The sequence below is a fragment of the Felis catus genome, chromosome A1, assembly GCF_018350175.1.
Source record: "Felis catus isolate Fca126 chromosome A1, F.catus_Fca126_mat1.0, whole genome shotgun sequence".
Lineage (NCBI taxonomy): Eukaryota > Metazoa > Chordata > Mammalia > Carnivora > Felidae > Felis > Felis catus.
Genome location: NC_058368.1, coordinates 122,937,874 through 122,964,541, shown reverse-complemented (window position 1 = coordinate 122,964,541; position 26,668 = coordinate 122,937,874). Strand labels below are relative to the sequence as shown.

The following is a 26,668-nucleotide window of genomic DNA, read 5'->3' as shown; positions in this document are numbered from 1 at the left end:
ATCTTACTGTTTAACCTGCTGTTTTCTCAACATTTATGGCTGGATATATCGATTGCCCCAGGCAGGCCAGGTTAAAGACATGTCCATCTGTCTCCAGAACAGCTTAATTTAAATAGGCACATCCTCCTTGCTGCAAACAAGAGGCTGTTTTTAATTGATATTTCAGGAGGGGTGCCTGGGTGGCTCAGTCGGTTAAGCGGCCGACTTCGGCTCAGGTCATGATCTCGTGGTCCATGAGTTCGAGCCCCGCCTCGGGCTCTGTGCTGACAGCTCAGAGCCTGGAGCCTGTTTCAGATTCTGTGTCTCCCTCTCTCTGACCCTCCCCCGTTCATGCTCTGTCTCTCTGTGTCTCAAAAAAAAAAATAAATAAATGTTAAAAAAAAAATTAAAAAATTAATTGATATTTCAGGAAAACTGGGATATAGTCACTTGCCCTAAGAAAGAGCACTGCATTTCTTAAAGCCACTGGGAAAGGATGATTGATGAGCCAAGGTTTGCATTTCACTATAGATAACCAAAGGAGCCTACATTCAGTGTGCTGTCTCTCGATACGTAGTCGATGGAAAATATTTTTCCAGCTTTATCTTTTGAAAAGTATATTTGAAACAAGAGAGAGCTATTTAAGTGGCCTCCTGTATTTTAATATTAGGAGTATTAATACTAGACCACAAATGAGTCAATTTTCAATATAAAAACTGGTATTTTAGGGGCCCTTGGATGGCTTACTCGGTTGAGTGTCTTGACTCTTGATTTTGGCTCAGGTCGTGATCTCGGGGTCATGGGATCAAGCCCCGCATCAGGCTCTGCACTGAGCATGGAAACCTGCTTAAGATTTTCTCTTGGGCTGCCTGGGTGGCTCAGTTAGTTAAGCATCTGCCTTCAACTCATGTCATGATCTTGCCGTTTGTGGGTTCAAGCCCTGTGTCAGGTTCTGTGCTGACAGCTCAGAGCCTGGAACCTGCTTCAGATTCTGTCTCTACCTCTCTCTTTGCCCATCTCCTGCTTACACACTCTATGTCTCTCAAAACTAATAAACATTAAAAATATTTTATTAAAAAAGATTCTGTCTCCCTCCCACTCTGCCCTTCACCGCTCACTAGCTCTCTCTCTAAAAAACAAACAAACAAAAACCTGGTATTTTAAAAAGTCATTGGGTAAATACAAAATTACCAACTTTCAGCCCTTACACCAAGGATGATCTGTATATGGAGACATAGGAGAATTTTTGAGATCAGAAATACTGATTCTCAAAAGAGTATTCTAGAAATGAACAGGAGATTCTGACTAAAAGACTTCTTTCTACAGCTTGGTGTAGTGTGTTCTGTATGATTTTCTGGATCCTCCAGTAAATCTGCCTTCATGTTCCACTTGTTTTTGCCACATTTGCTTACCTTGACTATCTGATTAGTCTTGTTCTCACTGTCCTTTTCATGGGCAGGGGGAGGAGCTACTTTCCCAAATGCCTGATTTCAGGGAACTCTCCCCCATTCCAGAGAACATACTCCTGATGCTCTTTCCTGTACCATACTTGAGATACTTCCTTTTAGCAAGGATGGGCAGAGCATCACATCAGTGCCCAAACAGTGAGATTTGTCTGAGGGGAGGATGGAAGAAGCACAGTGTAGCTTTTTTAAATTCCTCCAAAAGCAGGCTGTATAGGACCTTTAAATTGTACTTCCTTGAGAAGTAATTACATCATAAAATTGGTCAACAATGAAAATTGTTACCAGACCAGGTACAGGGGTAAGAAAATCCCCCAGCCATTCAGCTCAACTGAGCCCTCCTATCATGTGAGAGCCATGGCTGCAGGATCTCCGGAGTCCAATGGAAGATACAGAGCTTATGTTTCATTTCCTACCTCTTGTAGCTCCTGCTTTACTCATTTGCTCTAAACTGAGTGTGCATTTTCTTCCAGTCTCTTACTGGCTGGCTTTATCATTTTGCAAAAGTCGACAAATTAGAGGAAAGAAACTCTAAAGGAGAGGGACTTTCATTGGCATGTAGGGCCCTGTTTATTCCAGAGCCTTCTAAGGCAAAGAAAAGAAATCTTTCCTGATGATACCAAAAACCTGGGCTGATTTTAGCAAGATCATCCCATGCAAAGCTCTCAAGCACCTCCATATTTGGGCACAGGAGGGGACAGTTGATGCCTATAGGGGCACCTACTGATTACACATTTTGTGATTTCAGTGTAGATGGAGTATATCCCAGAGCACAACCAAGAACTCTGATAGAAATTCTTGGGGAAATCGGAACTCCACTTGGGGCACAGAGTCAAATCTAGATAGTTCACCAGGGATCGAGATGGGAATCGTGTTTACGATGCATCTCAAAGCTAATGAAGATGTGAGCTAGAGTATTAGGGGCCAAGGAAAAGGAGAGAAAGGGCAAGGCATAACTTGTCATGATAGAAATTAAGTGAGTTATAAAAATCTGGATTCAGAGATGTATTGTGAAATGTTAGTTTTCTAAGAGAGGAAGAACAGAAGGAAATGAAACTTAAACATGTTTTCAGTGTCAGCTTCTCAGGTATTCTCCTTAATGCAGGAAGCCTATTCAGGGAAGCTCTTTGGAGGGGGACATTTGATTGATCTAGGACTGCTGGAAGGTGGAGGCCCAAAGGAGTGTTATAAATCACCTCTGGGGAGAAGCCTTAACTCCAGCCTCAGGTGCAAGTGCTGTGTCAAGTGGTTTCATTGTTAAGACTTAGAGGAAAAAAGATAACCACTGACTGCCACTGATTCTGGGGATTCAGCTTGAGTTTTAGGTGTGTGTTGTTTGTTTTGTTTTATATCTTATGTATTTTATGTCAGTTGCCTGACACTTAGTAAGCCCTCCCTGAATTAATGAAGAAATAACTAGCAGGGGGTCCCTGGCTGGCTCAGTTGGTAGAACGTGTGACCCTTGATCTAGGGGTTGTGAGTTCAAGCTCCATGGTGGACTTAGAGACTTCTTTTAACAAAAAATAAAGAACTAGAAGATCATTCCTTGAAGGAACACCAGGAACATTAGTAGAGAGGGGCATAGAAATGAGCGTCCCATTGGACTCAAGTCCCTCCATCTGCCCTGGTTTCTCAGATTGGCTTTGGGTCTCACAGACAACACCCAACGGTGATGGGGAACTCCTAACTGGTTTTATGAGGCTTTTCCTTTCCTTTTTCTCTTAGGCCAACCTATATCAGATCCCTACCACAAAAGAAGGGCAGAAATAACAGAGTAAAAGGGTCTGAAATAAAACCCAGCCTTCTGTTATACTTCTCCATGACTCCATCCACGCTGAGACTAAGAGTCATGGGAGAATTGGGAGTATGCACTGGAGGTACACAGAAAACCACATTCCTGCTGATTCTACTTGAGTTGATTTGTTGCCCACACTAGGCTGTGACCTATAGGAACTATCCAGGAGTTAAGACCCTTAGAAGGGACAATAGAACAGAGTCCCTAGAGAGCTCATATATTTGTGGGTGACAGAAGATAAAGTCTTCCTTCCAGAATTTTTTTTTTAACCTGGCCTACAAATACCCTTCTTAGACAGCTGTTGGGGAATACGAAAAAGCTGTATGAAACCATCCTTTATTGGTATCTTCTCAGGACTATATATGTACCTTTTCCATGAAGCTAAAGCATAGGAAACTCTGGGATATGAAAATGATCCTTTTCTTGTCCTTCATTGTTCACTAGGATGCAGCACTTCAACCAGAGTGAAGTAGTCTGGGAGAATGCAGAATAGTTTAGTATAAGACTATGAATCTTCATTTCTCCTACATTCAGTTCATCTCTTCCCATCACTCTATTAAAACATTTCCGGGGCGCCTGGGTGGCGCAGTCGGTTAAGCGTCCGACTTCAGCCCGGGTCACGATCTCGCGGTCCGTGAGTTCGAGCCCCGCGTCAGGCTCTGGGCTGATGGCTCAGAGCCTGGAGCCTGCTTCTGATTCTGTGTCTCCCTCTCTCTCTGCCCCTCCCCCGTTCATGCTCTGTCTCTCTCTGTCCCAAAAATAAATAAAAAAACGTTGAAAAAAAAATTTTTAAAACATTTCCAAGGTTTTCATGGGAAAAGACTTTGTGTTCATTCTAGAGAGTTAAATCTAGCCCATCTGGGAGGAAGGGGTAGAATTAAATAATCTCAAGTGTCCCTGTCTAACTTCGGAGACTCTGCCTTGTCATGGCTACTCACTGTACAGTAAAGAAACCTGAATGAAAATCTGGCAGGAAAAGACAACCACAATGATGGAGTATGAGAGTCAGACTCTGAGGGGATAATTTACTTTCTTTGAATTGAGCAACAGAAAACCTGCACATATATAACTTCTTAAACTATTCTTTGCAGACTGGCTCTCATGCTAAGAACTGGGTCGTGAAGACTCCTGCTAGAAAGATCTGACAGGCTTAGCGGAGGTCGCAAGAAGCATTCCTTTGCCCCTGATGTCTCCTGACTGCATTTCTCTTCCATTAAGGATGACTGTAAAGTAGACAAGAGTCTCAAGGAATAAGGACATTACCTGAAGCACAGAATCCTGTTCTTTCTTGTCTGTCTCCTCTACATCTCAGGGCTTGAGACAGTGGGGAAAGAATCCTTGGGAAATTAGGGAGCACAACAGAAGATGCAATATGAATTAGCTTTATTTCTCCCAATTCTGTATTGCTGAATTTGTTCCCAAACTGTACCACCCCCAATTCTTTGGTATTAAGCAGAGCATACCACACAGTTCACTGATCTGCAAATTGATGATGTTCTTCTAGAAGGTATAATCTATTAAAAATAAGTAAACATGTCAGCCCTGAGGGTCAAATTTAGAGAGATCTGGTTATGCTATTGTGAGGGAGAGACACTCAATATGCAATGGAAGGATCTTACATCTAATAAAATCTGGGGGAATGAGGTAGATGATTTCTAAACAGTCTTCCCTGGAGAAGGGGCTTATAATACTTGATTCTCACATAAAGTCCTAACCTTAGTGCTGTGAAAGACTTGCTGAGAATTTTATAGCAACTTTGCGCCACAAGAGTCAATTGAACATATAGCTCACTTCCTATGGGATGGAAGTGCCCCTGTTAAGAAATCACACTAGGAATTTTAAGCACTCGTGGATCAGAGTTCTATCTACTGAAGAAGCAACATGAAGCTACCCCTCTAAGGCTGAGTCTCTTACAGTGAAGTGTAAGTCATGAAGACCCCTCCCTGAGCTCTGAAGGGTTAGGAGACAAGGAAGCACTGTCTGTCACACCTTGTCTTAACCCTTCAGTACTTTGATTTGTGATTTTAGAGCTGGGACAATGCAAACCCCATTGCTTCTTGACCAAACAGCCAACTCTGCCAATTGGAGGTGCTGAAAGAAGACTAGCAGACTGTAGGAGGAGAAGGGGATTTGTTCTTTTTCATTTGCATCCTGTGTGCTTGAGGTTCCTGTGAGCATCACTCCAGCATCACTGGGAGGAGGAGAATGGAGAGGGGAGAGGAGAAGGATAGAAAGAATCAGAGGAGCAAGAGGGGGAGGAAAAAGAGAAAACTTACAGAGATAAGTTCCAGACATCATGTTCTTTCCCCTAAATACTTCTGTGCATATTTCCTAAAAATAAAAACCATTTTCTTCATAACAAGATTTCAATGATCAAAATCAGGAAATTAGCATTAATATAATTCTCTCTAATCTATATACCTCATTCAGATATTTCCACTTATTCCATTAATGTTCTTTATGGCAAATTGCTTTATTTTGTTTTGGTTCTCCAGGATTCATTCCAAGATTCCACAGCATTTAATAATTATGTCTCTGGTCTCCTTTAATCTAGAAGGTTTTCTCAGTTCTATTAGTTTGTCTATTACCTTGACATTTTTGAAGAGGGCAAGTCAGTTGTTACGTGGAATGTCTCTCAATTTGGGTTTGTCTGCTGTGTCCTCGTGGGTTAGATAGATTGCATTTGGGCAGAAATACCTTCAGAAGTGATGCTGTATACTTTTCAGTGCATCATGTTAAAGAGGCACATGATTTCTATTTGTTCTCCTCTTGGGGCTTTTAACTGTAATCACTTGATTAAGGAGATGTGAATCAGCTTAGCCTTCTTCACTGCAAAGTTACAATTTTTCCTTCTGGGATTAATAGGGACCTTGTGGGGAGATAGTTTGAGACTGTAAATTTGCTCTTCCTCATCAAACTTCCACTTATAGTTTTAGGGTCCATGAACTGGGTATGCTTAAACATACTGTTATGATGTTTGCCAAATGATGATTTGCCAAATGATGGATCGATCATTCCTTTTATATTTATTAGTTGACATTTTACTGTAAGAAAGAGCTTTCTCTTTTCCCCATTTATTCCACTTTATTTATTTATTTATAACAGTGTGGACTCATGCATTGCAGTTTTTTTCTATGGATAATATTTTCTTACTGCCATTATTCTTGTTTATGCTCTAACTTTCCCATATTTTGCTAATGGCAGACCTTTCAAATTGTCTCCTTTGACTTTTGAAGTGTCCCATCATTCTTTGAGTACTTCATTACTTTCTGATGTGGCAAGATGTTCCAGGCTCATCTTGTACTTGACTGCTCCAGCCCGAGAATCAGCCACTTCCTCAAGGATACCTGGCTTCTTTTCTTTTAATGAAGCATGATATTTAGAAACCATGATCTGGATACCGGTGTGTCATTGCTGCTAGGCCCTCTCAGTGGACAGAGCTACTGTATCTCTCTCTCTCTCTTTCCCCCCTCATCTCACTACCAATTTGTATTCACACAAGCAATCTATGAGAGTGTCTATTTGACCACAACTTCATCAACAGAAGCTGTTTTTGTAATAATCTGATTTTATTGTTTTTAAGTAGTCTCCATGACAATGTGGGGCTTGAACTCATGACCCTGAGATCAAGACCTGAGCTGAGATCAGGAGTTGGATGCTTAACCAACCGAGCCACCCAGGTGCCCCTATAATAACTTGATTTTATAAGACAGTTTCTAATGGTCTGTTCTGGTCATAAAGGCCAGACTCACACAAATCTAGGAAGTGGCAGTGGTCACCATGCCACTTAAAAGTGTATATACTGTGGGGGCACCTGGCTGGGTCATTTGGTGGAACATGTGACTCTTTATCTTGGGGTTGTGAGTTCAAGCCCCACATTGGGTGCAGAGATTACCTAAAAGTAAAATCTTTAAAAAACATGTATGCTGTGTCCTAACCTGTAAACATGGGGGTCAGATGTCTCCAAAGGGCTCCCCTCAGTGTGACCATCTGTGACTCAAGTTGTGCCTCCAGCTTTCAGTACAAGACAAGATAGGTATTTCCCAGTAATCTGTGTCTACCTACCCCCTTGTATATGGGAGACATAAGAAGGGCCAACATAAATCAGAGCACAAATTACAGGAGGTTCATGAAGCCCTGTCTGGAAGGTTTTTCCTGATATTGGATTATTAAGACTCCCACTAATTCTGGAGTCCTTAGGAGCACCTCAGTGGAAAAAAAAATCCCCCATTTTGGCTTTAAAGGCTACACAGTAAAACAAAGACAAGAGTAGAAAGGAATATTGGGGAGATGAGTAAATGACATAAAGCATTACTCCTCTTTGCCTGCCGTCAGGGCTAAGTGCTAAGATTCTTGGCCATAGTATAGAACATCTAAAAGGAGATTGGGGCACCTGGGTTGCTCAGTTGGTTAAGTGTCCGACTTCAGCTTAGACAATGATCTCTTGGTTCAAGGGTTTGAGCCCTACATTGGGCTCTGTGCTGACAGCTCGGACGCTGGAGCCTGTCAGAGTCTGTGTCTCCCTCTCTCTCTGCCCCTCCCCCGCTCACACTCTGTCTCTCTCTAAAAAATAAATAAACATTTTTAAAAAATTAAAGGAAAAATAGGATAAAAGAGTTAGCATGAAGTTCTGTTCCACTTGATTCTGCCATGGCAGATTTGCTCACAGAGCGTATGTGTGAAAACCAGGACACAGGATAGATCCATAGCTGCCCCATAGTTCATATGAGGTCTTGCCAGAAAGCTTGAGTGAAAAGATCCTGGTCTTTCTGGTTAGACTGAACAAGTTCTGGAGATAGTCCTGGGAAGGATGAAATTCAGTGTTCCACTGATGAATTTCTAATCAAGCCAAGACTAGAGGAAGTGAAGCAAGATGTGTTTCACTGAAGAAGGTTTTTCACTGGGGAGGGAAAGGTCCAGTTCTGGTTTCCAACTGCAGCTTCCATGCACAACTACAAAGACTGAGGATTTTGCATGGATCTTGATAACAGTCTTGGAGTCCCTATTCTCTACTCTCTATTGAGAGGTAAAGATGGAGGGAAAATACCCTCACTGCGAGGACACTAGGAATGTTGGTGACTCATCACTCGGATGTGTCTTGAAAGAAAAGGAGAGAAACAATATCAGGGCTCCTCTTGAAGTTTGGTCTCCAAGCTCTGGACTAAGAAATTGCCATATCATGTACTTGGGATTGTGCTTGGAATTGTACTTGGAATCTCAACCATTCATCTTCTCATCCTCCATTTTATACATGAATCTTTCTGACCTGAGAATAAGGTGCAGAATGGAAGAAGGAATGGAAAAGGATTGAGGACACTGAATGAAGCGAACAATTATTAGATTATATATAGATATGTTCATATATATATTCATATATATCATATGATATATTTAATGCTTATTTATTTATTTTGAGAGAGAGAGGGAAAGAGAGAGAATCCCAAGCAGGCTTCACTCTGAGCTTGAGCCCAACCTGGGCTCAATCTCACGAACTGTGAGATCATGACCTGAGCCAAAATCAAGAGTTAGATGCTTAAATGACTGAGCCACCTAGTCACTCCTGTTTGGTGATATGTCAACTGAAACTTAGATTAAAGAAATTTGGGGAGCCCAGGAGATATTTGTAGCCAAAGTATGAAGCTTTTTATTCTTGGTCTCATACCATTTGCTTCTAAAATCCTGATTATAGAGACTTACCCAGGTTGATCTGAGGAACCAAGGCTCAGAAACTAAATTTAATACTCATTCCAACCTTTAGTTCAAGAAATAGAAATGATTGTCATCATGACCTATAAATGGCCAGGCCTTTGACTTAGTCTAATGTAGACTAGGCATAAAATATTCTTTCTGGTGTGATATGCCATACTGAGGTCTGGGACATGAAGGCTTCCCTTTCAGGGAAGATATATGAAACAAACCTATACTTGGTCTATAATATATCCATACAGATATTTACATAAAGTCAGACCTGGGTCATTTTCCAGAAAATTCTGCGAAATTAGGACATTTCATGACATAAAACATTTTGCTCTTCCTTTTTGACATTCTCATACTATTATGTCGTAGGGCCAAAATAAAAGTGGTAGGAAAAGCGGAGAAAATATTAGGAGCCTCATCCTTTCTGATTCACAGTGGGTGTTCTAATCCCAGTAATTAGGTATTAAAACCACATAGTCATTAGCCATTCCACTGTGTCAAAAGAAAGAATAAAGATCTACTCTCAATTATGAAGGCTAGACAAATGTAAGAGTTACCAAGGAATTTCCCTGAAGCTCAGTATGCCACATCTCCTTTTGCTCTTGTATTTACAGCAGATTACAGCTTACTGGGAATCTAGGCAAAATAATACTGAAGCAATGTGATCTGTTCCTCCTGTCTGGGTCTTCAGTTACTCAGTGACTATAGATAAAATAAAGAAGGGTTGGAACATTGAGCTGTTTGGAGATACAGAAAGGACATTTTTTCTCACTCAGTGTTAATTTTCTCTTTATATGATGACTTTCAAAGCCTCATTCCGGACAGTACAGTAGCCTGAAAGGGAATGTTAAATTCACTCTTCATGGCATTCTTACACATAAGCCCTTTCACAAGATATGAGGATGTTCTAACAATAGTACAGTCTTGAATTCTACCACTGGTACTCTGCTTTCATATTGAAAGCATTCAAAACTCAGGAAAAGGGTTTGGCCCCATTATTCATAATATTAATGTAAAATCTAAGTCTGCTTTTGAGCTGGGGTGATGTAAGTGACCCCCAAAGGGACCTCTGAGGTGTAAAATCCATTGACTGTCTGCATTGCCCGGAAGCAGCTATCATTACTCTGTAGGGAACTGTGGACACATTGTGTTAGGCTTTCTAAGAGGAGCTTCCATTTGAAGGGTCACTAGAGAAGTGAGGTCCACAGAATTTACAGTTAAATTGAACACAAGGAGAGGCATGAAGTCCTTTTTCTAGGCTTGATTTCTCATTGTGACTCTGGGCTGTGAAGGTCTCCACCAGACAACATTCGACAAATCAAGGGGAACTCACAAAGCATAAATTCTCTTCTTGCTGTGCCCTCAAGAAATTCTTTTTTTTAATTAAAAATTTTTTATGTTTATTCATTTTTGAAAGACAGAGAGAGAGCACAAGCAGGGGTGGGGCAGAGAGAGAGGGGGACACAGAATCTGAAGCAGGCTCCAGGCTCTGAGCTGTCAGCACAGAGCCTTACACGGGGCTTGAACTCACGAACTGTGAGATCATGACCTGAGCCAAAGTTGGATGCTCAACCGACTGAGCCACCCAGGCACCCCAAAAGTTCTTTTCTTATAAAGACAAACAGTGAAATGAATAGATGGTTTGGGCATGAGCAACTTCTATGAGTAAAAGTCTATATTTTTCTACCCCTGTCCTAATGCACTATAATGTGGAGGCAAGGACACATAAAAAATCAGACAAATGATGGGCATGTACATGGTTTCTGCTCTGCATGTCTGTAGCTCAGTCTCATTTTATGTGACTGCAAGGAAGATAGGAGGGATTGGAGATGAAACCTTAAAATACCTACATGTTGTATAATCAAGATATCCTGAACTCTCAGTTGCCTGGGTGAATGAATAAGCCCTGACCTACTCACACTGAAAGGCATTCCCGCCAAATATACTGCCTAAGCCCTCCACATCTGCTCTTTCAGTATTTCTCTGTAAGTCTCCGAGAGGATTATTATATGAGCTCAAGAATCAGTGCTGCAGCTCTGGTCTTTGTTTCTCACGACCAGGTCTTTCATCGGTGTCACTAAGCATACAGACCGTGCTGCTTCTGGATGCTTGTAACATGTGGTCCTCTGTGTTCCCCACCGCTCTCTGCACAAGTCCTCATCTCCTCTGTGGTGCAATGGTGGACCAGTTCACCCTCCCTGCCGATGCCCTCGATCCTTGGCAGGCAGACAGGCTTAGCAGTCCCTTTCAGAGAGGGGAATTCACTCACGTCTCTACCTTATGCCCTTTTTAGGGAAGGAGAAAGCTGTTTTCTCTCCATGTAAAGCTCTTTTAGTGAGGATAGAACAATTCTCCCTGCCTTCTTTTTAGAAGAGTTGGCAAAGCAAGACTGCTTGGGCCCCAGTGTGTGGAAGTGTTGAGTAGGATGGATCTTTCAGTTTCCACGCAGAACACGGAAGAGCTGACACCTCCCCCACCCCACACTGTCCCCCAGTGTGACTGCATCCAGACTGATGTAAGGCCCAGTGCCACGTTCCACCTGCAAACATTGCTTTCATCCATTCTCCTTTTTTTATCCTGTACTTTTAGTTACTTATCTCTCTGCCATAAATATAGTTGTAAAATGGGAGGAATATGTGAGAGATGAAGACATTGTATGAAATGAGAACCCCCAAATTTAACTTTGCCAGGAGGAAGCAGTGAGCAGACACAAGACATCTCGAAGATTTCCTTAAGAGGTTTTGTTGTCCTTGGCATGTTGGGATCCAGTCGATAGGTTAAAAAATAATCTGGCAAGACCAAGAAGGGTTAGGGGAAAGGGTATGAAATTCCATTTCTTTGACTTCAGTATCAGACCACTGTGCCCTGAACATCCTGTGTGAGGTCTCTCCCAGGAACAACAGAAAAGATTAATATTCATTTCATCTGTTGATTCAGGTGGTACAAGGGCTGGCTAGTATGACCTACAAAAGATCCCCCAGAAGCATAGTTTATTCAGGGTCATAAAGATTAATCCTGTGCATAAATTTATATCTCAAGGCTTGAAGTTCAAATAAGACTGTGTAACCTCTCTTGTCCTCTCTTTTGTATTTCACCTATAAGTATCTAGCTTTTCCAATGCTCTTTGGGCCAGTTTTCACATCTTACAGGCCCTCTGATTAATTAGTTAATTAAAATAAAATCATTGATGTGTATATTCTGCATTTGCCTGAGGGTCCCAATTTTATCATATTGAAAGTTATATTTCAACAAGAGTTCAGCGTTTTAGATTTATTTGAGAGATGGTTTGGGGTTTTGTTAAGGACTGAGAAATTTATTATAAGGAGAAAAGGATGCTGAGAAAAGTGAAGGAATTCAGAATTAAGATAAAAGAAAAGAGGCTTAGAAGAGTTAAAAGGAAGAAAGTTGCTTTGCTGAAATTGAGCTCCCCACTTCTGGGTGTGACTTTGTCTTCCCTGCATCATCCCCACTCAGAATCAAACCCATTTTGTCCACAGTGGGAGTCTCTGGCTCCTCAGCTTGAAAGGCCCCTTAGCTTGTACCCATGGCTGGAGGTAGGGGCATGTTAAGCAAGAGTGCCTCAGGAGGCATTGGGCAGACACAGACATCTCGAAGATCTCCTCATAAGGTTTTTTTGTCCTTGGTGTGGGAGTGGGGGGAAGTCACAGAACTCAAATTCCTTCACTGTGCATTTTTCTAACATGGAAGTGTTAGCAAGCTCCAGGCTCCCAATTTCACACTTCAGATCAACTGTAGGAAACAAATCGAATAGTAATAAAATGTAAATACAGGATGTAAATATTTAAAGAAAGTTGGCTCATAAATATGAGACAGACCGTGCAGTTTGTAAGCTCCGCTTGTAAACAGCCCTTTTCTCCTTTCAGTCCCTCTGCACCTGGGATACCTATCAGAGGAAAATAAGCACTCAGTCATTTGAGGTATCTAAAAAATAATTTGGGGCACTTGAGGTGGGGGGGACATTTGTTTTTTTAAATTTAGAATCTGTAAGGAAATTGGGTCTGTAGGTTTTCATAAGAAAGGTTCATATGTGGGAGTGGGCATACTATAACAGAAGAGCTAGAAGTCACTGAGACCTGTCTACATGCCAGGAGTGTACTAAGGTTAAACATAATTCATTTAGATGTCCATTTAGTAGGCAAAGGCAATTTCTACCCTTGCTTCATAGATGAGGACATTGAGGCCTAGAGAAGATATGGTTACAGGGTCTCACAGTTAGAGGGACTTGGGGTTGTAACCCAGGAAGAAGCCAAAGTAGTTGTGGGAGAGAATATGGTTTAGATATTTAGGAGGCTCAGAGCAGAGGAAGGCCATTTCTTTTCATTTCTTCTCTTTTCTTTTTTTATTTAGAAAGAGAGAGAGCACGCTCAAGTGGGGGAGCGCGGGGGGTGGTGGAGAGAGAAAGAGCGAGAGCGAGAGAGCAAGAGAGAGCGAGAGAGAGCGAGAGAGAGCGAGAGAGAGAGAGAGAGAGAATCTTAAGCGGGCTCCACGCTCAGTGAAGAGCCCGACATGGGGCTCAAACTCACAACCCTGGGATTGTGACCCCAGCGGAAATAAAGAGTCAGATGCTTTAGCTGGTTAAGCCACCAAGGAAGGCCATTTCTTGATGGCAATCCACTTGTCCAGACTTGGGATTTTCTGAATCAAAATCATGGTATTCTTACAGGCCTCATTTACCTTTGTCAGCCAAGTTGCTTCCATCACCGTGAGCTCATTGGTGACTTGCCCATCGTGCCAGTCAGTTGTGAATGCCTAATTCTCCAGAGCACTAGGCCTGGGAAGGGAGGGAGGAAAGGCCCCTGAAAATGGGGCACTTTGAAACCCCTTCACGTTTCCCCACACTTTGCCAGAGTCAGAGCCCTGAGGCCTTTCCTTCCTACAGAAGGTAAAAACTAAACCTTGCCAGTGTGACATTTGAAATGGAAGAGTTGGCTGTCTACTCAGCAGTGGTCGTGGTACCTCTCTGTCCCTCAGCCCCAGATACTGTGCTGGGTATCAATATTAAGTAAAATGTGAGTCTACCAGCAAGTCCTCAGTGTCACCTTAAAATGTATTCTTTCAAAATAGTCCAATCTTCTCATATCCACTGCTACCATCCTCATGTAACCAATATCACTTGCAGCCTAGATGTCTGTAGCACCCTAATGGCATCCACTTTTGCCCACTATGAGGTCCTTCCCTACAATGCTTTAAACCAAATTTAAACTCTTCAGTGGTCTTCACTACCTTTACTACACGGTGCTGTGTAATTTGGTTCCTGTCCACCTTCCCAACTTCTCTTGCTACTTTCTGCCATGCTCACCATTTCCAGCTATACTGACCTTCAGCAGTATTTCTTATTCCTGGGTTTCTTTCTCCTCGGAGCTCATCCTTCCATGTGAACCTCTCTTTTCTCAGCTCCCACATGACTGCCATAACCCATACCTCACTTCTCAGTTTAAATGCCGCCTCCATAGTGAGTCATTCCCACTTTCCCCACCCCCATTCCTATCTTCCTCTCAGTGGTTCATTGCTTCATAGCACTTGTGAAAATTTGCTATTATTTTTGTGGTTTGTTTTCTCATTCTTTGGCTGCCCCACCCATTAGACTCTAAGCTCCATCATGACGTTCACTCTGGGATGCATGTGCTTATTGTGTTATGTGGCTCATGTTCTCTACACCTAGAGCTGTACGTAGTAAGATGTTTTGAGTTACTAAGCGCCGTAAGAATTACGAAAATTATGGTGCCTCCAATAGACAACTAAAAGCAAAAACTGTACTAAAATTAAAATAGAACTTGCATATATTCTGAAATCAAACACACTGACTTGTAGATTTTCTGATTGCAAAATTCTGTAAAAGTTCACTGAAATGGAACATTTTTCTTTGGTGTCCCTCATTTGCTGGTAACCTAAGCCCATGTGCTGTCGGCCATGGGGTAATATACAGCTGCCCAGGACCTGAAAGGGAAAAACTGTTTCACGTTTCAATATCAGAGCAAAGGTTTGTGTTACCATGTAAATCTTACTTAATAAATAATGGAGCAGTGGCCACTGTTAGCATGACACCTCTTTTTCTACTGTAAGAACAGTTAACCTTTTGGCCTCCCTTCATTCCTTCTCATCCCATGCAACCTGTCGGCTCCTTAGCTATTGACAGACTCTAAATCTTCAAATAAATTAAAAAAAAAAAAACACGGAGGAAAGAAGTTTTGTGCTTATGTGTGTGAGTGGTGATGGGGAAGGAGGTAGATGCTTTCAGCAAACATCTGAGTGTGTGTAATGTGCACAGGTACTGTGCGGGAAGCCAGGACTGAGTAAAAAGTGAGTAACACGCATGTTCTTGCACATCTCAGCACCTGTGTACATTTCCTTCCCTTTGTCTGAAACCACCTGCCCCTACCTTACCCCACCCCATTATCCCTCCAGTGATACCTTCCTTGGGCTCCTAAGCTACATTATATCCTCTCTTTATGAGCTATCAGAGCTTCAGATGGTTCTCTATTGTAGCCCTCCCTATAATTTAATTATATTTTATTTTGTAGTTTCTCTTTCCTTTTAGACTATAAACTCCATGAAGAGACTGCTCATGTTGTCTTATTCACAGCTATATCCCTAGTTTTTGAACAGCACACAGGAACAGCTAGCAATAGATATTTGCTAGATTAATGTAGCAATACATTAATGAATGAACAGTATATCCCTGACTTCAGAGTGCTTACAATCAAATAGGGAAGAAAGACAAAGAAACTACTTGCCAGCAGTAAAGACCTGACAGGGAACCACAGGAACCTTACTTTTTTAAAATTTAATTTAATTTTTAAATTTACATCCAAGTTAGTTAGCATATAGTGCAACAATGATTTCAGAAGTAGATTCCTTAATGTCCCTTACCCATTTAGCCCATCCCCACTCCCACAACCCCTCCAGTAACCCTCTTTTCTCCACATTTAAGAGTCTCTCATATTTTGTCCCCCTCCCTATTTGTATATTATTTTTGCTTCCCTTCCCTTGTGTTCATCTGTTCTGTGTCTTAAAGTCCTCATATATATGTCTTTCTCTGACTAATTTTGCTTAGCATAATACCCTCTAGCTCCATCCACGTAGTTGCAAATGGCAAGATTTGATTCTTTTTGATTGCCGAGTAATACTCCATTGCCGAGTAATACTCACCTCTTCTTTATCCATTCATCCATCGATGGATATATGGGCTCTTTCCATACTTTGGCTATTGTTTATAGTGCTGCTATAAACATTGGGGTGCATATGCCCCTTTGAAACAGCATACCTGTATCCCTTGGATAAATGCCTTGTAGTGCGATTGCTGGGTCGTAGGGTAGTTTTTTAAAAATTTTTTTGAGGAACCTCCATACTATTTTCCAGAGTGGCTGCACCAGGGAACCTCACTTCTAATGCTAATCCTGGTATCATTGAAGACTCCCCAAAGGAAGTGATGGATACATTATGAAGGTTGAAGAGTTAGAGGAAGGAAGACACTGCTAGTGGAACAGGGTGAGCAAAGGCCAATGTGTCCACCTGCTATGCAGGAAGGCATTCACAAGATGGTTGGCCATAGGTGTATGGAGTTCACAGGAGGGTTCTTTTAATATATTTGCTTACTGGTAGTATTTTTTTTAAAGATTTTGTTTTCTTTTAAGTGATCTCTACACCCAATGTGGGGCTGGAACTTATAACCTCGAGATCAAGAGTCACATGCTTTACCTACCGAACCAGCCCGTTACGGATAGTATTAATAAGGGATATGCAGTGAGGTCAGAATGTTATCCTTATTCTTAATGAACTCAGAAAGATCCTGACTGCTTATGTTTAATGTTCTCTGGAAATACATAATATGTTAATAACCTCTTACAGAGTAGACCAAGAATAAACAGTCACTTCCTACTGTGCCTTTTTCCTTTTTCCCCTTTTTGGGGGAAATGAAGACATTGGCCTATCTCTGAGATAAACATCTCCAGAATTCCTCATGGTCTGCTGAAAACCAGTGTGCAACCATAACAAAGTTTTTAGAATAACTCTGAGTGATCTGAGTATTTTGGAAACATCTTGAAAAATATGCTATGCATAACCATAGTTACTTAAAATGATATTTATAATGATATGAGCTAAATATTATGTTATTTATTACATGCCAGATACTTACTAGCTTTTTGCAGTAATAACTTTGATCTTCAAAACAACACAAAGAAGTCGATACTGCTCTCATGTCCTACAATGAAGAAACTGAGGCACACAGAAATGAAGCATCTTGCCCAAGGTCACTCAGAAAACAAATGGTGAAACATGAACTCAATCCAAAAAGTCGGTCTTCAAAGCCTACACTTTGCAGCTTCCTCCCATTATGCTGTGGTTTCTCCTGAAAATTTAATGCTGCTTTTGGAGCCAAGACCCACACCCTATGCTTTTTTCAGATATCTCATAGAATCCAGAAGTCAAAATTGGAAAGGTCCCAGAAGAGGTAGACAGTCTGCTCACTGTTGGTACTCCTGGAGAAGACATTCTTAGAACAAAATCAGTATTTCTCAAAGAATGCCATGCATACTACTGGCGATGTGCTAGGTGACTTTGAATATGCATGAGCAAACGGTTCCATATTCATAGCTATGTATATTTAAAATATGCTTTGGATAGACATTATGCTAATATGCATTATGATAAGATATTTTGTGTAATTATCTTAGTTTTTAATTTTGAGAAATATCAAAAATATATAACTGGAGAAATAATGTTATAACAATAACTTCTATAGCCATGATTTAGTGGAGAAGTTGTTGATATTTTATTTATTTACTGGTTTATTTGTTCAACAAACATTTATTGAACACCTAATATAGGTCAGGGACTGTTCACAAATAAAAAGACAAGCAAATAAAAAATCCTTGCCCCGTTATAGCTTCCATTCTAGTGGGGAGAAACAGATACCAAAAAATGTAGAAGGACAAATAATAATATAGTATGTTAGAAGATGACAAATACCATGGAAAAACAGAGTATCCTAAGAAAGGAGATGGCAATGGAGAGAAGGAGTGAAATTTTAAACATTTAAAATGATTACAAATAAAGTTGAAGTCTCTGTGTTAGCCTCCCAAAATATATTATTTTGATTCAGGTTCCTTTCTCTGAGGACACTCTCTGTACCATGCTTATTTTTATTTATATTCTCCTGAAGCCAGAGACCAATTTCATTTTAAAATAAGTAACAAATAATTAAAGTAGATAAAAATAAATGGTAAACAATTAAATATTAAAAAAAAAACTATTATTAAATAATGATAACAATGCTGCATGGATGTGGCAAAAAGTGCAAGAGCATTTGAATGATTAAATTATTCACACGGGGAGCACCAAACATTTTTTTCTTCCCCCATTGATTCTGCCTGTGTTGATGGGAGGAGGGAGAAAAATTGGACTCACTCTCCCCAATCAAGTCAGCTTTTGGCGTGAAAGATGAAATGCTTCCTCACAAGGCCAGAGGGGAGGGTTCTGTCACCCATCACGCCTGAGATTCTACAACCCTTATTTCCTGCTTACTTACATGAGTACCTCTGTGGAGACAGCAGAAGGTGAAATGCAGAGAAGAATACAAAAAGAAGCAAGACCATTACAACCCATTCCATTCTGTTACGCGACTACATTTACATGACGCTGATGTAGAATTATGTGCAGACTGCGTGATTGTTCAGGGGCTAGTGGGCGAGGCAGGGGCCACGAGGTGCACAGAGCAGGATGCAGGCTTCTCCTTGCAGAGAACCAAGAGGCGATGCCAAGTGCTAAGGATGAGTGCACCCCTTTCCTTGACCACTGAACTATCTTCAAGTCAGTGTTGCTAGGGTGTACCTGGGTGGCTCTGTGGGTTCAGCATCTAACTTTGGCTCAGGTCATGATCTCACTGAGTAGGGCTCTGTGCTGACAGTGCAGAGCCTGCTTGGGATTCTGTCTCTCCCTCTCTCTCCCTGACTCATGCTTTGTCTCTCTCAAAATAAATAAACTTAAAAAAAAGACTTAGAATATCCTCAGTTGTCACATTTTACAGAACCCTTAATCTCTCAGGATCTCTCTGTCTTTGCTATCATCCTCACCATCACATTTATTATGTATTGTTTTCTCTCAATTTTTTGCCTTCTCTGAACTTGCCATGCTATTCCTTGATCCCTTGGATTAAGAGGCAGCTACGATGTACTACTACTGACTACTACTACTAGTAAGCATTTGTTTGTATGTTTACTACATGCCAAGTGCTTTTAATGCATTATTTCATTAATCTTTACCATGACTGCATGAGATAGATACTAGCATCATCTGTAATTTTATAGTTAGAAACAGAACTCACCAAGAACTCGGAACACTGCTGATTTCACTTCCTTTTTCTACCTACCACCCTGACTACCAGCTGGCTTGGGAACTCCAAAAGGGCATCTATGAAAGTGGCATCCGTGAAAATGGCATACAATTTCCTGCAGGAAATTTAACACTCCAGGAGTTTGACATTATAAAGGCATGGAACTATCCACCAACTGGTTGGTGTTACGGAGAACCACGATTACTCAAGAAATTTCTGTTCCCTCTGTTTCAACTTTCTTTTCCACAGGGGAGTGCCAAATACCTCCAAATCCTATTCAGAGAGAGAACTGGAAAAACAGTGAGACCAAGTGACTCACTTGAGAAGAACAAGCAGAGAGTAGTGCTAAGGAATCAGACTCTTATTTTATTGCAAAGTCCAGCCACTTACTTTGCTTTTTAACAGCCTTGAGTGACATTGGGTAAAAGATACTATCAAGGACAAACATATTTGGAGTAATTATAATCTCTGATTACACGATATGATTTTCTTCATTTGTTATGTTTTTCTGATGGCAAATTTTAATACATTCTTTTGGAAAACCTTAGAAAGTGCAAAAAATAGCTAAGCTATTTTGTATGTTTCAGCCTTGATTTCGATTACATTCAAATTATTCTCCTCTTTTGCCTCTGCACCCTTGCCCCATTTTTAAAGACCCAGAGTCCAGGGTAGGAGAGACCCAGAGCATCCCAGAGGGCAGCAGCACAAATTCACTCCCCTCCAGCCCTGCAGCTCATTTCACCCATCTCCCCTCCCCCTTAGTCTGGTGGCTCACCATTGGTCGTTGCCATGACAACCAGCAGCTGCCAGGACAGGCAGCCTCTACCGCAGCAGGGGTGGGGCCTTGGGGGAGGGGGCAAGAGAGGAGGAGCCAGAGGAGGTGTCTGCTGCAAGTTCCTGGCTGCTTCTGAGCTCACCCCATCCTCCGAGAGGGAGGAGGCCAAGTGGTGATGCCGCTGCTCCTGTCGCCTCGACTGCTGATGCTCTAGTGAGGCTGGAAGGGTGGTTCCTCTTCGCCCCGTCGCCAACCAGAGAGCGAGGGAAAAAAATCCCACCGGCAGCTGCTGATGTTGGGTTCGGAGGCTGCATCCGACTCGGTCACAAGGAAAATGGATTCAGTTTGCATCTCTCCCTCCTTTCAACAGCTTCTCCGGGTCTCAGCATGGTAAGCAGGAGACTGTGGGGCTATCTTCTTGGTGTAGCTGCCTGTTAAAGGACCTGTGTGTACGTTTGCGGCCAGCACTTGAACAATGACTCCCTCAGAGTAGGAGAGGAAGATGTGGAGACAGAGATGGGGATGGAGGGAGAGGAAGGTTGCCAGGAAGAGAGAAGTAAGAAAGCATCCGCTGTGTATTTAAAAAAAAAAAAAAGAAAGAAAAGAAAAAGAAAAAAGGTCTGATTTTATCTTGAACCGGCTCAGAATGCAGACTGAGCCACTTGGTCCCTTTCCTTCCAAGCTTAGGAGCAGAATCAGGGGTGGAAAAAGACCTAACAAGAAATGGGTGTTATTGAAAGGACTCATTTAATTTGCAGCTCTCATACAGGGTTGGGCCTTCCTCAAAAACCCATTTGGTGCCTCCTGAGCTTCCCGGCCTAATTATAAGGTGATTTTGCTTATTTCCTTCATCGCTAAGAAAAGGTGGCCCCGGAATTTATCATTCCATTTCATATTCTAATGCACTCTTGTTGAGAAGCGATTTGCCGGATAGAGTTTGATTTTTAGTAGATAGATGTGATTGTGAACATACAAATGTGTATCCTATGGATATACATATCTTATATACACATGTTTCTAGTGCATTTAGGAAACATTTATATGCATACTGTGCTTTGCAATCATATTTATGGGTTATAAATGTCCTTGCATGCTTGGAAGTAATTGCACATTTTTGAAACTATGCTTCTGGTTTGTATTATTATTCATTGGCTTCATTTGGATTAATGTGAGATTTATTCTTGTTATTGTCCCTTAGTTTCATTGTGACCAATTAGGACAGATGCCTATCATTTAATTCTGTATCTTAGCACTAGATGCGAATTCACAGCCTGCCTCTTTTCTTTATTTTTAATTGGGTTTGTGGGAGGTGACTTGAGAGCCCTGAATTTACAATGATGGGAAAGGGAGGTGGCTTGTGGTATTATTTTGTGTCCAGCATCTTGCCAAGTGAATATTGAAACAAATCAGTTTTCTCAAAATTCCACTCCATCCCCTTCATGTTTAATGCCTTGTGTCCCAGGGAAGCACAGACAAGCTGGAAGGTGAAATGCATTCATTTTATTTGATAAGGCTGCTTGCTATTTGGTCTTCATTCCTTCAGTATCCAGGCACCATTTTATAGTTCTCTCAAATGTTGTATTATGGGTCTATTTATTTAGGTGGTTAAGTAGGAAAGTGGGATTGTTTTGAAAATATAGGTGTTCCCAAGTACCTTAGCCATTTCCAAATTAGCCTGCTTATACAATGAAATGAAACAAGAGAGTGAGCAAAGCTTAGCATGAGAATGTGTGGCTTGTAGCCCGAAATGGGGGGCTGTTGTAGTTTACAAATGCTTACTGGGATCTGTTTGACCTTTATTATGTCAAGGCTTTAAGGCAGCTCAGGAGACTGAAGATGCCTGAAATGAGTAGGGTACAGGGCTCCATTACTACCCGGGATAATGGATCTCATTGAATTAAAGCCAGAAAAATCCTTGCAGGTAAAAGTGTATTACATTCATCATATGGACTAGTTTTATCCATCCATCTCTTCTCAAACAATATCATTGTCAGTGCAAACATTTTTTTGCAATGTAAAGTAACATTATTTTTTGTCTTAATCTTGCATTTTATTTTACACACTGCCCCCTCAGTTAAAATTTTTACATGTGTTTGAATCAAGTTTATAGTTTAATTTCTCAGAGAATAAATATTCTAGTTGGTTTATATATAGGAAGATTTAGTGGAAGAATGGATTTAATATGCTCACAGCATGTCATATATTATGTAGATTCACAACTCTGTAAAGTCATGCTATCGTGTGCCTAATTATAACAGCTAAAGAAAGTAGAGCAAGGAAAGAGGTACTGGTCTTACATGTCATATCAAATATTTATAACACACTGCATCCTACATCTTTTAATAACTTTTGACTTCCAAAAATTAAAATTTCAGATATATCGACAGTAAGCTTAAGAAATTAAGACATGTTTTGGTTGATCCTGTTTCATGCAATGGGGCTTTGTTTTATTTCCTTTGTGTTGAGTTTTCATTGGGTTGTGGTTTTATAGGAGAAGTTGGTATAGTTAGGGCAGAGGCCAATCACTGTAGGCCGTGGACACAGAACAGACTATCAGTAGTAGCACGTTTCACCTGTGTGGTAAGACCCTGATGGGAATCATAGACCTAGTTTTTGATCCCACAGCTTGAGACAATTATATGGCCTTTGCTGAAGGGCCACACAAAAATGAAGTGTGTTTAAAGGACTACAAGTGAAATTCTCTAACAAAGGATAAGGAAACTAGAATTATTTCATTTGGAGAAGAGAAAATTGAGAGAAGACAATCATTTGCTTCAGAAGAGCTGGGGTTTATTTGGAGCCTAAAATTTAGTCAGTGGGTTTCATCAGGAAAAATGAAGATTAGAAATATAGAATGTAGAGGGACACCTGGGTGGCTCAGTTCGTTAAGCGTCCAACTCTTGGTTTTGGCTCAGGTCATGATCTCGAGGTTCATGAGTTCAAACCCCACATCGGGGATCCTCTCTCTCCTTCTCTCTGCTCTTCCCCTGCATGTTCTCTCTCTCTCAAAATAAATCAATAAACTTAAAAATATATATATATAGACAATGTAGAACTTCCTGATAGCAAAGTTGAGTTGTCAACTGGGCAACCAGATTAGACCGTGCATTCTTTCTTTCATCAAAACCTCCAAAAGTTTGACCTAGACATGCACTTACTTCAGATAGTGTAGACTAGATTCTTTGTCAAGAACTTCTCTGGCTTTTTCTAGAGTAAACTGTCTATTTTAAAGTGTGCTTTAGTTGTTTAGTATCTGGTACTTCGTAACATTAAGACTCCCTTTTGCAGTGGGCTTCTAAATTACAGAATCTGTATATTTTTAAAGAAATCGATTGACCATCTGCTTGGAAAATTTTATATGTCATCTTGTCAGGATGCATGGAACTAAATATTGGCCTCTTCAGAAGAGTCTTTTCTCAGCAACTTTGTGTAGTCTGATATCTAACAGTCATATTAAAATTATTCCCTGTTGTATGGCTAATTTTGAAAACTAAAATGCAGTTAAGTGGGTCTAGATACAAAATAATTCAAAAGCCATCAAGTTGATTTCAGAACAAAGTATTTGAAAAATACATGCAAGTTATTGTGTAAATGTGCTGTTTAACAACATACAAATTTTGTTAATTACCCTTTTCTCAAACACTGTCTTGTAAATGCCAATCGTGTTGGAATGTTAAATATTTTGACTAGAAATTTGTTTTAGTTGGAGCATAGCATACATTATCTAATTCCTCACTTTGTAATAGGATGTTCCCTATTTCTTCAAGTGACCTCAGAACATATTTCAGTTTTATGTACATGCTTCTAGACTCCAAAAGGATGACTTAGTAAATGTCTGAAAAGTCAAAACCATTTTCTACATTTCTCATAGATTCGTAAAAAGATTAATGATTTGTTTTCCATGATTACAACCTAAAAGAAAACCAAATTTATCATGGAAGTTTCAACATAAATAACTCAAGAATCTGTTGTTCTGCCTGAAATAAATAAACCAGATTTATACCTGAGTGTTAATGTGAGAGGTCAGTTACAAAATTCCTCCTGTTTGTATATCCCAACTATTATTCTACCAAGTAAAAACTGTGTTTTTACAAAAGAGGAATTAATCATATAATCAAACTATTTGTAGAGCTCTTACATGACTGGACAAATTTGCATATCCTAGCAATGTAGAATATCCTACATATTCTGTAGGATATGCAGATATATACATAAGATATATAGATGTGGAAAGAATATAGTTGTAATAAGTACCACCATTACACCTTACATTAATATCATCTTTTGTAGTTCACAAAGTCTTTTTACATTCTTTATTTTTCATCTAATATTCCCCCACATTCTATCTTGCTGGTAAAACTGTCATTATAACTATTTTAGATGTTTTTTTTTTTTAAGTTTATGTATTTATTTTGTGTGTGTGCGAGAGAGAGAGAGAGAGAGAGAGAAAGAGAGAGAGAGAGACTGCGCACGAGTGGGGGGGGGGGCGGAGAGAGAGAATCCCAACCAGGCTTCACACTCCACACTAAGCCCCACCCTGGGCTGTATCTAAAAATCTGAAGATCATGACCTGAGCCAAACCTACTTACTGAGCCACCCAGGTGCTCCATCATTATAGCTATTTTAAATAAGTGGAAACAGGCTCAAAGAAGTTAGACTTGTCCAAGTTTGGGTTTGGTAAATGGTCTAACTGGACCTGGATATCAAATCCCATGAGCCCACATCTGCCATGTTAGAACATTTAACATATTATCTTGCTAATTAGAATTTTAAAATATCAAATATAGTAAATCTGCATTAAATGTGGCTATTTGTATTTGAATTTTTATTTGAATATGTCAGGTGCCATGATTTGCTCTTTGATCACATTGAATTGCCAAATAGACTCAGTGTATGCTTAGGGTATCAGCCTCCCCCTCAAAAAATGGTGCATGCAAGAATTATTTTGGAGAAAAGCTGGATTCTTGATATTTTAGAAAAGCATAGTTGCATTTGTTTGGGGAAAAATCAGAATTTTGTTGGATTGATGTGCCCTTATTTTATGGCTAAGTATTGTTTTTATTTTTAGTGACATCCAGCTTGGGAAGTAATGTAATTTATTTCTGTGCTTAGGACCAAATTAAGATTTCTATAGACCTCGGACCTTGAAAACACTTAGCCATACCTCCCACCTATACTTCCTAAGCATCGTTCCATGTACATGTTCTTATAATTAAAAATGATATTAAATCATAAAAATGTGTACATCAGTTCAGCAGCTTACTGATATTTTCCCTGGGCAAATACTTTTACACTTTTGTGAAATACCAAAAATTTAGTACTTTTCTCCAAAAATATTCTAATTTTTTGGTGTCTTCCTTTCTTTGCCAATGCCCTAGGCACATACTTTGTGTCTGACTATTTGGTACTTCAGCAGTGGCCAAAGAGCAAATTAAGCCATTTGAACTATCATTCCACATTTGGGAAGTGTCCTTTATAATTAATTAGCTTGTAGTACAAGTGAGATCTGTCACACTAGACATTCTAATTTAAATAAATATTCACCAATATAATTAAATTTTATCTTTTAAAGGGTTTTTTTTCACATTTAAAAAATATATCCTCATTGCAAGGAACAAAAAAAGGTAATATATAAATGTATAAAAGGAAAATCACCCATAAGCCTGTCATCAAGAAATGATTACTGTTAGCGTTTTGAAATATTTCCTTCTAGATTTTTTTAAACATGCGACTATAAACACACTCAGACATACAATTTCATTAATGGGACCATACTCTAGGCATTGTTTTGTAGTTCTTACAAGGTAACCATCTTTTCATGTCAACAAAATATGTCTCTACTAAATTTCCAATCTCTGTGTGCTTTTTTTCCCCTGATGATTCAAGCTGTTTTTTCCCCACTCAAGGGTCTGTATGCTTTGTTTCAAATACTTGTCATGAAACAGGTAGATCTTGCTTAATTTACAGCAGCTGTGAGTCAAGCATTATTTTCTTTTTTTTCAGGAAATCTGAGCTCTGTTACCCTGACTGCCATTGCACCTCACAATGGGTATTAAATTAACCTCGGTTTTCTCTTGTCTGCTCATAATGAGTGAGTTTTAAGCCCAAGTCAATGAAATCTTTGAATCACTAAAAACATCATCATGTACATGCATAAGCAGACAAGCCAACACAAAAACAAAATAAATTTCTTTCAGGTTTTTGTCATTTTTTTCCTCAGTATGGTAGTGGCATCTTGCAGTCTTAACCTCTTTGTCCAACTCAAATGCTCTATGAAAGCAGACTTAAACAACATATATTAGCTGTCACATGGCTTCTCAGACTAAACTGAGATATATTTTTGGCATCTATTTCTTAAACCTGTGTATGGTTTTTATTTTTTTTTAATTTTTTTAAAGTTTTATTTATTTATTTTGAGAGAGGCAGAGATAGCATGAGTGGGGAGGGGTGGGGGGGAGAGGGAGAGAGAGAATCCCAAGCAGGCCCCACACTGTTAGCACAGAGCTTGACGTGGGGCTCAAACTCATGAAACTGTGAGATCATGACCTGAGCCAAAACTGAGAGTTGGTTGCTTAACCTACTGAGCCACCCAGGTGCCCCTGTAT

General features: G+C 40.2%; 1 protein-coding gene across 9 annotated transcripts in view; it reads left to right on the top strand.

The window, feature by feature from the left end:
- The window catches only part of JAKMIP2 (janus kinase and microtubule interacting protein 2), a 217,098-nt gene that overhangs the window by 14,317 nt on the left and 176,113 nt on the right, over nt 1–26,668 (top strand). For 3 of the 9 annotated variants that reach the window (XM_045060662.1, XR_006600072.1, XR_006600071.1), the window contains exon 1: nt 20,149–20,453. The exons of 1 other annotated variant lie outside the window; for it this stretch is intronic. The gene's annotated coding sequence lies outside the window, so the exon portion shown is untranslated. Of the gene's footprint in view, nt 1–20,147; nt 20,454–26,668 lie in introns of those variants that run through there. 5 more of the 9 variants (XM_019833978.3, XM_003980955.6, XM_019833985.3 and 2 more) reach the window with 3 other exon arrangements.